The 6,000-nt window shown below is 42.7% G+C and overlaps 1 protein-coding gene across 1 annotated transcript in view; it reads left to right on the forward strand.

Moving 5' to 3' along the window:
• LOC117960061 (serine/threonine-protein kinase 32C-like) overlaps positions 1-6,000 on the forward strand; it is an 83,548-nt gene that overhangs the window by 55,206 nt on the left and 22,342 nt on the right. The window lies entirely within an intron of this gene.

A 6,000-nucleotide genomic window follows, 5' to 3' on the forward strand; every position in this document is an offset into this window, starting at 1 on the left:
CACCAGACTGGTCCCACACAGAGGCACCAGAGAGTGACGATGTGTATTTATAATATCCTTCATGCTGCGCTCATTGTACATTCCTACAGTCAGAAGCTTACTGAAAATACAGTTTGGCTTGGGTCCATCGTCTTAAACTAAATGGGTTCATTCAGGATCATCTTCTGAGACTGAAGCTTTCCTGTGTGTAGCTTTCTCCGTGCACTGAAATGATAAATGAAGGAAAGTACTTTTTCTCCTTAGAGTCCCCTAGAAAGAGCAGAACAAAGTGAGACATAAAGGAAATTTATAGCTTGCGTCAATGGTAAGTGTGTTATTTCTGCCCCAGTTTATGCAGACCATCTCTGACCATCTGTGCGTGACAACATTATGATTTGCACCTGAATGCATCGCAGATGGCATCTAAGCCGGGCAGGTAATAAGATAACACTTATGAGAACGACGTTTCATGTACCCATCGTCCCCCTTAATGTACTGTAGAGCAACTGGGAACTGTTTTTTTTTTGGGAACTGCCTTGTTACCCAAAAAATAAAATAAAAATACAGATGCCAGTCACGGAAATGCCAGCTTTGATAAGACTTCATAGGAGTATTTTTTTATTGATGCAGTGCCAGGATGGAGTCAAAGAGACTCTTGAAGAGGGAATGTGGGAAAACACACCAAACAGCTGTCAAAGGACATAACGATTTCTGCAATCACAGATGAGGGCATCAAGTAGAGAGGGGGTGTGCACAAGATTTGGCATTGATTAGTTTTGTCAAAAATGAAAGATGTGCAGAGAATTTGTAAGGTTTTTCTCCAGTTCTAACACACAAAGACAGAGGGTTTTCACCGACGTCACGTTCTGGGCCGTAACCCGGATGCGTGGCCATATTGGAGATACTCGGTGTAAAAAACTGAACGTAGTACAGTGGAGTATTGTGCACTTTGGATACTTTAAGTGAATGTAGCCTTGTCTACACAACGGAAAAGCATCCAAGATGCAAAGGCATATAGGGAAGGACTTGGACCACAAGAAAAGGCGCGATATTCTTTTGAAATTAGAGTATATTGACCGTGCAGATCCCTACAAGTTGGCTTTCTCTTCTTGTATCCATGATAACTCGGTGATTCTTCCTTTAGTTGCATATCCCGATATAGCTAGTCAACTACCTGCTTTTCTTGCCGAGCCCATACACAGCTGCAGACCTTACATCCTACAAAGGTTTGGAGGCTTATAACCAGATGGTGTGTGGATGGGTGAGGGAGACGCTGTACCAAGTCATTAACAACCGTTGTGTTGTGAAGGCCAAAGTAAGAGATGCAGTAACGTCTTTAATTAACCTAACCTTAACTGTATGACATCATTGCACTACTCAAAGTGTAGCCAAGTGACTCTCAATCATTTTTTGTTTGTTATTTTAATTTCAAAGAGCCACAGAAAAACATCAATACTTTCTTTCCTGAAAAGGGTTCTGCTTTCATTGAGACGCCCTGATTCCCCTGTGCTTTTGAAGAGCTCCGTCCGTAGCTTCAGAGGAAACTCGTTAGGAAGCAACCTTGTGAAAACCCACACTGAATCCCATCAGCGGGTTAAAGGCTGCCTTAAGCTGTGCGGATGTCAAGTTTACAGCCCACTATAATTGGTGCGACCATTCCCTTGCTGCAAAGATATGATGTGTAGGAGGCAAGGGTACACTGAATGGATTACCTCGGAGGAGGCAAAATGAACTATCATCTACTGTACACAGCAAATCCACACAAATCCTTGTAAGGATTTGTGACACATGAGAAGACGCTGACTTCCTCTTTCCCTCGCATATGTTTGAAACCTCAAAGTGCAGGGTCATGTCTCACCCCGAAGCGGAGAATAACCAGCATTGGGTAGCAATGAATTTGATCCCCTGGTCGACAGAGTATAGTACATGATAGCAATAATAGCAATGCTTGGCCTTAAGCGTTACATCACAACAGATCACTCTCAGACAGCGTCACCCATTCTCCCTGAGGGCCCAGAGATGCAGCAGTGAATCATGACCAAATGGCTGCTGCCACGGTGGTGTTGAAAATGGAGTCGCAGATCGCCGAGGGTAGCTGGCGTTGCTGCGGCGGCTGTCGTCGAAGAGTTAGAGCTTTGAACACATTCCCTCGGGATCGCCTTAAAGGATTTTAAAGGTTTCAAAACCAAAAGAATGGTGAGTCATCGGAAAGAGTGGTATATGACTTTCCTCTTATTGTCCATCCCTTCATCAGAGTCAGAAAGCGAGCAAGAGGAGGGGCGAGGATGGATGTGCCGTGTCCTGCTCAGCCTCCATTAGGAATATTGATTTCAGGCCTGCGTGGAGCAAGGCCTTAGGAGACTTTGGAACGAATTAGCCTCTATACCCTCTGGTCAGCAGTTATAACAAGCCATGTGAGTCTTAAATCATCCTCATAAAAAGTGAAATATGGGATCATTTCCAAAAGCACAGGAATCTGCTTCTCTAATATGGCACTGTTCATCCACAGAACATTTTGCCCTGCATATGCAGCCTTGACGGACTTTAAGTGGAACTGCTACTGTTAAAGAAGAACTTTTTTGTAGCACATGGCTTTGAGAGTGCAACCTTATGAAAGCAGGCCAGTGGAGGTGTCTTGAGGAGACCGGGTAATGGCCGCTGAGAGAGGTTGCAGCGTCCACTCTCGCCATTGTAGCTGGATTCCTCAGAGGAGCCTGCGAGTGTCTTGTGATTGAGTCTCTATCATCAACTTTATGTAGGCCATTTATACTTTGCAGACCAACTCGAGCCAACGGAATCACATACTCTTGTTTCTCTTTTGCTTTTGCCTCAAAACTGTCCTCCTCTCTCACTTTCCCTCTCTCCTCCCTGCCTCCCTGGGCTCATTTGTCATTGTGGCCTGATTATTTCAGCCTGTTCCATGCACTCCTTCCAGCCGGCTAACCTTCCTCTTTCAGTGGCTGAGACTGTCGCAGCCTAGTCCTATCCTGGCCTTTCCACATGGCCTCCTCCTGGTTTTGGACAGTAACAGCTCTCCCTTGACGGAAGATTACTGCCAGGCATACACTCACACTCAGTGGTTTGATCCGCAACTCCTCTGTGTTCACTGTAAAGCACCATTTAATAAATTGTGCTACTTTTTCAGTACAAGGATCAGCCAAGGGCAAAAATGAGATTAGTCTTAAAACATTTTGTGTAATGCTTTGTGCCGTAGATATAAAAACCTGCACAAGTCAATATGTCTTATATTGACAATAGCTGAAATGACTGTTTTGTTCTTAGTGACACAGAAAAAAAATCACTTGATTATGTAGTTCCCCTCAGCGCTACAGTGTAAAATCTTCCTTCAACTCATTGTTTTGGGTTTACAACCCCACAACTTAACTGTTTTCAGGTTCAGTTTCACTGCTTTTATCAACCCACTGTATGCGATCTGCCAAACAGAGGACTGAGAAAGTTAGCAACTTGCTAATGAAAAGATTCAGCAGCTAATGAGCAAAATTTTTCCCTCAGGAGTTGGTGGAAACAAACATTGAACTAAAAGGAGTGTGAATATTGGACTAGCCTCTACTCAAGGCTACATCTTGCATCATATAGAGAGAAACTAACAAGCAAACTGAATGATGGATGTTACTTAGTACTAAGTTTTAACTTTGGCTAGTTTGAGATAGATTGATGTAGACACAGATGACTGCTGGAAACACTATTGTCTCTTCATCCTTAAATCTTCTTTTAGCTTATTGTTTTGGGTTTACAGCCTGCACTTACCTAGTACTAGCTAACTTTAGCTAGTTCAAGAGTTGTTCTACATTCAATGCCTCTTCAGGAGATACAGAGCTACATTCTGCGTCTGTTAAACACATCTACCTACAATGCTGCAACTGTCCACGGAAAGCAAAAGTAGGCCCAAGCTTACTGGACGGGTGGACTGGAACTCTGCTTGTAGGTTATAAAGGTTAATGGTTAGTTAACAGGGACTGCTATCGGTCATAACAAATCTTCAATTAGCATCCATAGTCTCTGCCAAAAGTCCATCAGCTTGAGTATAGATCACAACCTGTCACATTTCAACTATCATTTTCTGCAGTATGTCTTCACCAATGCATACTATTCACTTCAAGTAGATTTCAAGACTTCAAGTAGATTTCCTTAAATAGCAGTGTCTGGAATTATTTTTTCTAACCCTGAGGGGCAGGATGAGGAGCCTGGATATCTGGAAAGAGGAAGGCAGTCCATCTGGGACGAGACCCAAAGGTGGACCCTGAGCATGCTGGAAGTATAATATATCTTATCTGGCCTAGGAACACCTTGGAATCCCAGAGGAACATGCTGGAGGACGTGGCAAGAGAGCAGGGAGCAAGGACTACTTTGCTTAAGGCAAGAGTATGCTAGAAAGATAGGAATTCATCCAACTTTTTAGTTTGACCTCAAAAGGCTAAAGAATGACGGAGTGAAATGCTTTCCATCATAGTGAAAGATGAGGCGCTATGACTTTTTTTACGTAATTGTCTGAAGCTTACTGGCCTTTTTAACCTGCTGCCATCATGACAAATACCTGAAAAGGAGCCTGAAAACAGATGGATCAATGGATGTTCTCAAATAATCTTTAAGTAACATTTAGTGTCCGTTAACTTATATTGTACTTGTCACTTTCCCTTACTTTATTGTTTAAGGATTCCTTTCCACTCCCAGACAGCAGAAGAGTCCTTCATTGGATTTTAAGGACTTTTGAACTAGACTTTTGACAATGGACTTTACATTGTGCTTATCTGTGTTCCCGAAAACAATTTGGGAAGAAAATAGTTTGTGTTTTGCCTACTTGGCGACAGTTGACAAGGCTTGTCAGCCTGCTGCCTCTGAGGCAGCCTGCTGCCTCAGAGGAAAATCATCTGTCAACTAGAGACGATGGATCAAACCGTGACAATGAGGTGATAAAAAGGTGACAGTGAGGAATCCCTGCCAACGGCAACAACATCCCGGGGCCAGCCATCTGCTGAGGCAGCTCCGCGTTTTAACAGTGAGACTGGTCTTTGAAGGGTCGGGGCAGGTTGGTTTAGTAACTATGTCTGATGTAGGTGGCTCTACTGTCATTTCCCATTGAGTGTATGCAACAAGACTATCTTGTCACAGTGGGGACAGGGTGTCTGAGAATGAACAAATGTGGGAGTCTTTTTGACGGTAATACAAAGCCAAATGTCTTGTTTTAGTTTGTTCACTGAGTCAGTAGAGTGTGTTTTCTGTCCATTATCTATGCCATCACATAAAGTTGAGGCCATTTCATCATTTTATTAATCTAAGCAGTGTTCAAGGAGAAGAGAGAGACCCAACAGTACTGCAAATGGGTTTTTTCTTCCTTGGCAGAACCATCAATCTGTTTGTGATGGAATGATTTTCCCTCTGCAAAAAACACTGGACCCTTTTCTGACATACGGTGAGGCAGGAAATTGCACCTGAATAGGACCAATCAGAATGTCCCCAAGTGGGAACCTGCAGCTATAAAAAGAAGCAACATAGGGACTGTATCCGAGCTTTAATGGGAAAATAAAGAATTGGCTCAGTAGCAGCCACATTAAACCGAGTTTGATGGAAGAAACCACAAAGGCTCAGTTTGTTTTCTCTCCTCTGCAAATTCACATGGGGATACTATTGAGCCTTTTTCTTAGATGAGAAATTAGATCACCCATGTGGCTAAATGTGTTGAGTAGTGTTAAAAATCCCCACCCAGATCCCAGAGAGGCCGTGTTTTAATTTGATGTGCGTGATTAGTAAGCCTGATTGGCAAAAATGTTCAGCGGACCGCAAGAAGCCGTCAATTAAGTCACATCATGCAAATATGGGCTGTTTTCAAGTTTTTTTCATTTCCTTCAAAGAGATGGTATGTTATTCAGATAATGAGGGTTTCAATTATTGTCCAATGTGCATGTTCAAAACCTGCCAGGAAGCAAGCATTAATACATAAATCATATCAAGCATACATTGGCATACATTGGCATATATATATATATTTATATATATATATAT

The sequence above is a fragment of the Etheostoma cragini genome, chromosome 17 (genome assembly GCF_013103735.1).
Source record: "Etheostoma cragini isolate CJK2018 chromosome 17, CSU_Ecrag_1.0, whole genome shotgun sequence".
NCBI classification, from domain to species: domain Eukaryota; kingdom Metazoa; phylum Chordata; class Actinopteri; order Perciformes; family Percidae; genus Etheostoma; species Etheostoma cragini.